At 42.0% G+C, this 7,383-nt stretch overlaps 1 pseudogene; it reads left to right on the top strand.

Moving 5' to 3' along the window:
- Positions 1 to 498: 498 nt before the first annotated feature.
- Positions 499 to 588, top strand: LOC143986250 (U6 spliceosomal RNA; annotated as a pseudogene).
- The last annotated feature ends 6,795 nt before the right edge of the window (positions 589 to 7,383 follow it).

The raw sequence follows: 7,383 nt of genomic DNA, 5'->3' as shown, positions 1-7,383 counted from the left end.
GCGCGGAACTTAGTTTGACGAACAAGCCTACACACGAGGGGACTGTTCGCTGAAACAAAGTTTCAGCGGACAGTTTTTCGGAATTTCTGAAAAACCTTGTTCAGCGGACTGTTCGCTGAAACTGTCCACTGAAAGCCCACACACGAGCGGACTGTCCGCCGAAACACTGTTCAGCGGACAAAGTTGGGCGAACAGTCCCCGCGTGTGTACGCGGCCTAAGAGATCTGCAATGGATTTGTTCTTGCTTTATAGAATAGAAATTTGGAGGTCTGGTCCCCAACCAGAACCACCAGAAAAAGGGAGCTAGCGGACTATCACGGTGCGTATTAAAGGTAAAGTATAAATGATTATGTACACAAATATAAAAAAAAAAATCTATTTATTTATACATAAAACCAATTCCCAATAAAGAACAGGTACATGTGGTGAAGTATTTTGACTAGTTCTTGCTTTATGATGCAGAATCATGATTCTATAATTTTTAATATGAGCAAAATGGTCCTCGCTTCGGCAAGACATATGCTAAAATTGGAATGATACAGAGAAGATTAGCATGACACACAAATTTGTGAAGCGTTACATATTTTTTCTAAAAGATACAGCTATAGCATGGAGGGAAATATGCAAGAGCTTAAACCTCTCCGGCTTCATCTCCAGGAACCTGCCAATTCAAGGAAAGCCCAGCTTCCCCTTGGGGATAGATCACTCAATATACACCTTATGGAAACAAAATGGCATTACTGAGTTTTCTCTCTCTGTGACACAGAAACAGGCGTACCATATGCTTTTCCGATCATAGCTAAAAAATTCTCTCTAACAAACTCCCATGTCTTCTACTACTGGCAATGTGTCAACTTCATCTGCACTGCTTGCAAGGAGGGGAGTAAGAGATTTAAAACATCAATAACTGATTGTCTACTACAAGAAGGTTCCTACACCATCTCAGACATATATAAACCTCTGATCAGCAAGATCACCTCCCCTTTTTTGTCTTCTTCGTAGCAAATTGGGGAAAGGGCTTTCTGGATCCAGAGTTATCAGACACAATTCTGCAGGGATAGAACAAAGTCCTCCAGCTGATATCTTGCAAACAATGGAGGGAAACACAAATGAAAATAATTAATTGTGCACACATACCTTTCCCTCTGGATAAAAATAAACCTCACTCAGCCTCCTACCCTCTCTGTCACCAACCTAAACCTACGCTAACTCACTGCTTTTGGACTTGCAAATACATCTCCACTTTTTGGGAAAAACAATATCCTTCATTCAAGGAATCACCCTGCTTAATCTTCCTAAAGACCCTCTTCTTCTCATCTTCGGGTATTGGGACAAGCAGCTTCTGATATGGTCTTCCAATGCTAAGACCCAACACAAAAATTGGAACCTAATTTGTCTTTTAGTTGCTCAGAGAGCAATACTAAAAAAATTGGATGTCTCCCTCACAACCCAAAAAAAATCACAGATAAAACAGGAGAAACTACTGCTCTACACAAAGAAAAAATGTATACAGACCTCAACCATTCAGCTGCCAAATATTACTTCCTTCTATGTTGACAAGCTTTCATAAACTTAACAACATCCCCAGACACCCTCAAGAACATTTGTAGTATCTTTGTTTACTATGAGGATCTCCTCACACAATATGACCAGAACGACACCTCTTGCGTAGGGATGAGCTTCGAGTTGAACAATTTGGGGTGTTTGCGGCAAATTCGAAAAGCCGCAAAACACCCTGTACAAGTCTATGGGAGAGATCTAAAGTGCTAATTTTAAAGGCTAATATGCAAGTTATTTTCCTAAAAAGTGTTTGGGGACCTGGGTCCTGCCCCAAGGGACATGTATCAATGCAAAAAAAAAAGTTTTAACCACTTCAGATCCGCGCTATTGCCAAATGACGGCATTAGCGCGGACCTACATTTTCAGGACTACGTCTATTGACGTCGTCCTGGTTACGAGCGGCCTGCGCGCCCCCTGAGGGGCGCGCGCGGCGCGCTCTGTGATCGGCGAGTCCGTGAGACTCGCCTGATCACCGATCCGTGTAAGGGGTCGATCCCGACCCCTTATCACGTGATCAGCTGTCAGCCAATGACAGCTGATCATGTGATAGAACGGAGCCGGTAATCGGCTATTATTCCTCCTCGCGCTGACAGCGCGAGGAGAGAAAAAAAAAGCCGATCACCGGCGGCCGTGATCGGGACATCAGTCCCGATCACGGCCATCAATACAAGGGACCACCTGCCACCTGCCTGTGCCCACCTGCCTCCCGCAGTGCCATCCTAAAGTAAAATAAAAGAAAAAGTAAGTGCCCCCCGTCAGTGCCCCCTGTCAGTGCCCATAGTGCCCACAGTGCCACCCACAGTGCCACCCACAGTGCCACCCACAGTGCCACCCAATCTTCCTCAAAGGTGCTGCACCCCAGTGCCGCCCATCAGTGCCCAGCAGTGCCGCCCATCAGTGCCCAGCAGTGCCGCCCATCAGTGCCCAGCAGTGCCACCTATCAGAGCCACCTATCAGTGCCACCTATCAGTGCCCATCAGTCCCATCTATCTGTGGTACCTATCAGTGCCCATCCGTGCCACCCATCCGTGCCACTTATCCGTGCCACCCATCCGTGCCATCTTATCTGTGCCCATCTTTGCCCATCAGTGCCGCCTTATCTGTGCCCATCGGTGCCGCCTTATCTGTGCCTATTAGTGCCGCCTTAACTATGCCTATCAGTGCCCACCAGTGCAGCCCATCAGTGCCCACCAATGCAGCCCATCAGTGCCCACCAATGCAGCCCATCAGTGCCCACCAATGCAGCCTATCAGTGCCGCCTAATCAGCGCACTTCAATGAAGGAGAAAAATGACCCGTTTGCAAAATTTTATAACAAACTATTAAAACATGATTTTTTTTTTTTTTTTTTTTGCATCTTTTTTTGTTTGTTTAGCAAAAAATAAAACTCCGAGCTGTAACTAAATACCACCAAAAGAAAGCTCTATTTGTGGGAAAAAAATGATAAAAATTTCATTTGGGTACAGTGTTGTATGCCCGCGCAATTGTCACTCAAAGTGCATCAGCGCTGAAAGCTGAAAATTGGTCTGGGACTGAGGGGGGTTTAAGTGCCCAGTAAGCAAGTGGTTAAAAATGTCTGTTTTTTCGGGAGCAGTGATTTTAATCATGCTTAAAGTGAAACAATAAAAGTGTAATATTCCTTTAAATTTTGTACCTGGGGGGTGTCCATAGTATGCCTGTAAATGGGCGCATGTTTCCCGTAATTAAAACTGTCCCTGCACAAAGTGTAATTTCTGCAGGAAAAAATCACTTGCGGCTATAATGAATTGTCGGCTCACTGTAATAGAGAGAACAGTCATTGATAAAAAAATAAAAATAAAAAAAAGCGTTGGGTTCCCCACGCCAAAAGCTTGGGGGAACTCCATGCCATTATTTTTTTAATTTGCCGTGGAGTTTCCCTTGAAATCCTTACGAGACCTGGGATTGGGAATTAATATTATAAATCCTTATCACACCTTCTGTCCCCATATCTAACACAGCTGTATGATCAGGCTGCCACCCAAGTGTCTTTCCATAGAGACGGACATCTGATGGCACAAGACCCACATTGGACCTTCTTCAATGAGCTGAGCAGAATAAAGCACATTCTCTGCTCCTCTTCCTGGATGCAGAGAAAGCGTTTGACCACGTTTATTGGTGCTACCTGTATGCAATGCTGGACACCTTTCGACTGTTGGGCTATATAAACTGTGCCATTAGAGCTCTTTATCCTAATCCATCGGCCAGTGCACTTACCTCAGGAGTCCTTTTTTAACCCCTTTTTCATATCAAATGTCACAAGGCAGGGATTCCCCCTCTCCCCAATAATATTTACGCTAGTCATGTAACCCCTTGCCCAGACCATTCGTTCCCACCCCAAAATACAGGGATTCCAATTAGGGGATAGTGAGTACAAAATTGGACTGTATGCTGACGACATAGTCCTTTCCCTTTCAGATCCTTTGACATCCCTATAGTCCTTTCAGTCAGTACTAGAAGACTTTAGCTTGAACTCACTATACAAAGTGAATATCTCAAAATTGCATATGATATCTATAGCACTAAATGAAAACCATAAAAAAACAATCTCTGTGTCCTCTGGTTTCACCTGGGCCCCCCACTCTATAATCAAATATCTGGGCATTAAGCTCACCTCACCAAGCTCCTCCATACACCAAATAAACTTGACAGAGCAATCATATCACTGAAACAACAAATTAGCAAATTACAGACATCCCATCTATCATGAGCTGGTAGAGTATCTGTAAAAAATGTCACTACCCCCCACAATATTATTATTCCCAAATAAGCTGCGCTATACTGATCCGATAAATGCTATGTGAAGCAAATGAGTGAATAAATAAAGCATGAAATCAAAAAATATTAACAAAGTGCAGACAGGGAAATGCATATACTAATGTTCAAATATTAGTCCATCATCCCATCAACAAAAAACGTTTTGCTTGTAATCTCCAACGTGTTTTAAACACACCACACCGATATAGGAAAAGTGTCATCAGAGTTTGCAGGAAAAAAGAGGACTTCCACCACCAACACTACTGCCGCTTACCAGCTACACTGATCCCATCTCAGAGACCAGATATCGCCAAATCAAAAACGCTTCCTCTGAGTCAGGACTGCATGGAGGGTGTATCCTCTTTAAGCGCTTGGTTCAAATGGTTAGAAGAATCCTACGGCCACACCGCTTATTCCAATGGTTAGAAAAATCCTACGGCCACACCGCTCATTGCCCAGCACATATAATAACGAAAGGAATCGCCATAGTGTGATATAGTCACGAAATTTAATATAATAAAAAAGATTGCACTTACATCAAGTAGAAAAAACTTTGCTTTGTAAAACAAACAAATTCGCCGGCCGGCTTAGTAACGCTGCCCGTCGCTTCCGGGTCCAGCGTAGATCGCGGTGATGTCAGTACGTCGCTCCTCCCTACGCCGTTTCGTTATAGGTAACGTCTTCCAGGGGCACAGGCGGCGTACTGACTCACCGCATTAAATAGCACTGTGTACAATTAACTCCGCCCCGCTCTGAGCTTCCATTGACCATGTCAGTTAAGGGCAAGATTCCCTATAATGTGGGCGGAAATTAGATCACTTCCGCCACATGTGATCAGCTGTAATGAGATCACTTCCGCCCCATGTGATCAGCTGTAATGAGATCACTTCCGCCCCATGTGATCAGCTGTAATGAGATCACTTCCGCCACATGTGATCAGCTGTAATGAGATCACTTCCGCCACATGTGATCAGCTATATTGTAAACAACATCGGCCATATTAAAACTAAAAGTAACCATATTAGATCTGGGCAAAAATTACTTTATATCAAACCGAACGCCAGGATATGCATTGACCTTGCGGCCAGCACATTCAAATCAATAGGCATATCGGAGCAAGGGAAAATAATTAATTAATTTGAGACAAAAAATACAATATATAAATTATCTAAAAAATAAAATGAAAATTATTTTAAAAGACAAAAATATATATCTAAAAAATATAAAAAAAAATTATAAAATAAGGGAAAAAAAGGTTTAATTCCCTTACATTATTATTTCTACCTATAGGATTACCAGCCACTATTCTACACATTTCTGAGGGGAACCTATAAAAAATATAGAAAATATATAAGGACCCCATTTAATTCAAATGGATCATATATGGTATGTCAGAAACCTTTCTTTTAAGATTGTTTATTGGTGGGCTATTTATGTAAATTGCCACCCCACAAATAATAATAACAAACGTTAATCTGCCATCATAATAGTGGGGCTCTCTAAAGACACCTCAAGAGAAAATTAATTTTATTAGAAAAAATAGTAAAAATAGTAAAAATAAATGGAGAGCAAAATTCATGTTACTTGGTCATAGAGAAACTCACAGTGGGTTCACAGCTTATCTTATCACCTGCCATCTAACTATTATCAATAAAAGCGTTAACATCCACTTCCACATTAAGGCCATAAGGAGTATAACAACGTACCCTATGTATCCAAGTCATTTCTAACTTGGATAATTCTCTTACCAGAGAGCTTCCCCTCCAATGAGCACTGTATTTATCTATTCCCAAGAACAACGTGTTAGCTGGGTTGCGATTATGATGAATAGCATAATGTTTTGACACTGAGTGAAATCTGAACCCGTTTCTTATATTGGTTAGATGTTCACCCAAACGCACCTGCATGGTGCGTTTGGTCCTACCTATATATTGGAACCCACAGGGACATTGTAAGAGATACACCACCCCCGTGGAACTACATGTGATGAACGGTTCGATTATGTGTTCCCTAGATGTACTTGTAGAAATGAAAGATTCAGTTTTCCTCTGTTTATTTTTGTTTAGTGCGCAAATTTGGCATTTGCGACACTGATGATATCCTGACGTGTTCTGGAAAAAATATATCTTTTTAGTGGGCGGATCTACAGCATTCGGAGCAATTCTATCTCGGAGCGAGGGTGCTCCCCTAAACACCACCTGAGGTTTAGCCGGTAAAAAAGTTTTAATGATCCTATCATTCCCCAACAGATGCCAATGTTTGCAAAGCAATTTTTTAATGAGGTAATGTTGAGTTGAAAATGTGGTAATGAAAGGTATAACCGGTCTCTCCCTCTTTTTCTTATTGTTGTTTGGGCCTACAGTTAGCAAGATAGAACGATCAATCTCTTCTATTTGGTGCATTATCTGATTCAACGACTCAACCTCATAGCCCTTCTCTATTAATCTGTTTTTAATTATATCTGCCTGCAGCTTATAATCAACGAGGTCAGTACAGTTTCGCCTCATTCTCAAAAATTGACTCTTTGGGATCGAGTCCAACCATACCTCATGATGGCAACTCCCTTTGGGTATAAACGCATTCCTATCAGTCTTCTTGAAAAAAGAGACTGTCTTAAGTGTATCACCACTCTTCCAAATAGTTAAATCCAAAAAGTTAATTCTCTCTTGATTAGCCTCATATGTGAACTTAATACCTCTCTCATTATTGTTTAAGTTAATAAAAAATTCTTCCAATTCCAAAACTGTCCCATCCCATAGGAGGAGGACGTCATCTATATATCTAGCCCAAAAGGACAGATGAGGACTCTTGTCCTTATAGACGACGTCCTCCTCCCACTTGGCCAAAAACAAATTGGCGAGGCTGGGGGCATATTTTGCCCCCATAGCTACACCGCGAATTTGTCGGTAGTATTCTTGTTCAAACCAAAAATAATTATGATTGGCCGCGTAATCCAAAAGATCCATAATGAATGTTCGTTGCACCTTAGATGTAGTGGAGAAACCCTCCAAAAAATATTTTACCGCAGAGATTCCCATGGCATGTGGAA

The sequence above is a fragment of the Lithobates pipiens genome, unplaced genomic scaffold (assembly GCF_037356315.1).
Source record: "Lithobates pipiens isolate NorthernLeopardFrog02 unplaced genomic scaffold, aLitPip1_a1.2 Scaffold_16, whole genome shotgun sequence".
Taxonomy (NCBI): domain Eukaryota; kingdom Metazoa; phylum Chordata; class Amphibia; order Anura; family Ranidae; genus Lithobates; species Lithobates pipiens.
The sequence above is the reverse complement of the archived record's forward strand: the minus strand, read 5'-3'. Positions and strand labels throughout refer to the sequence as shown.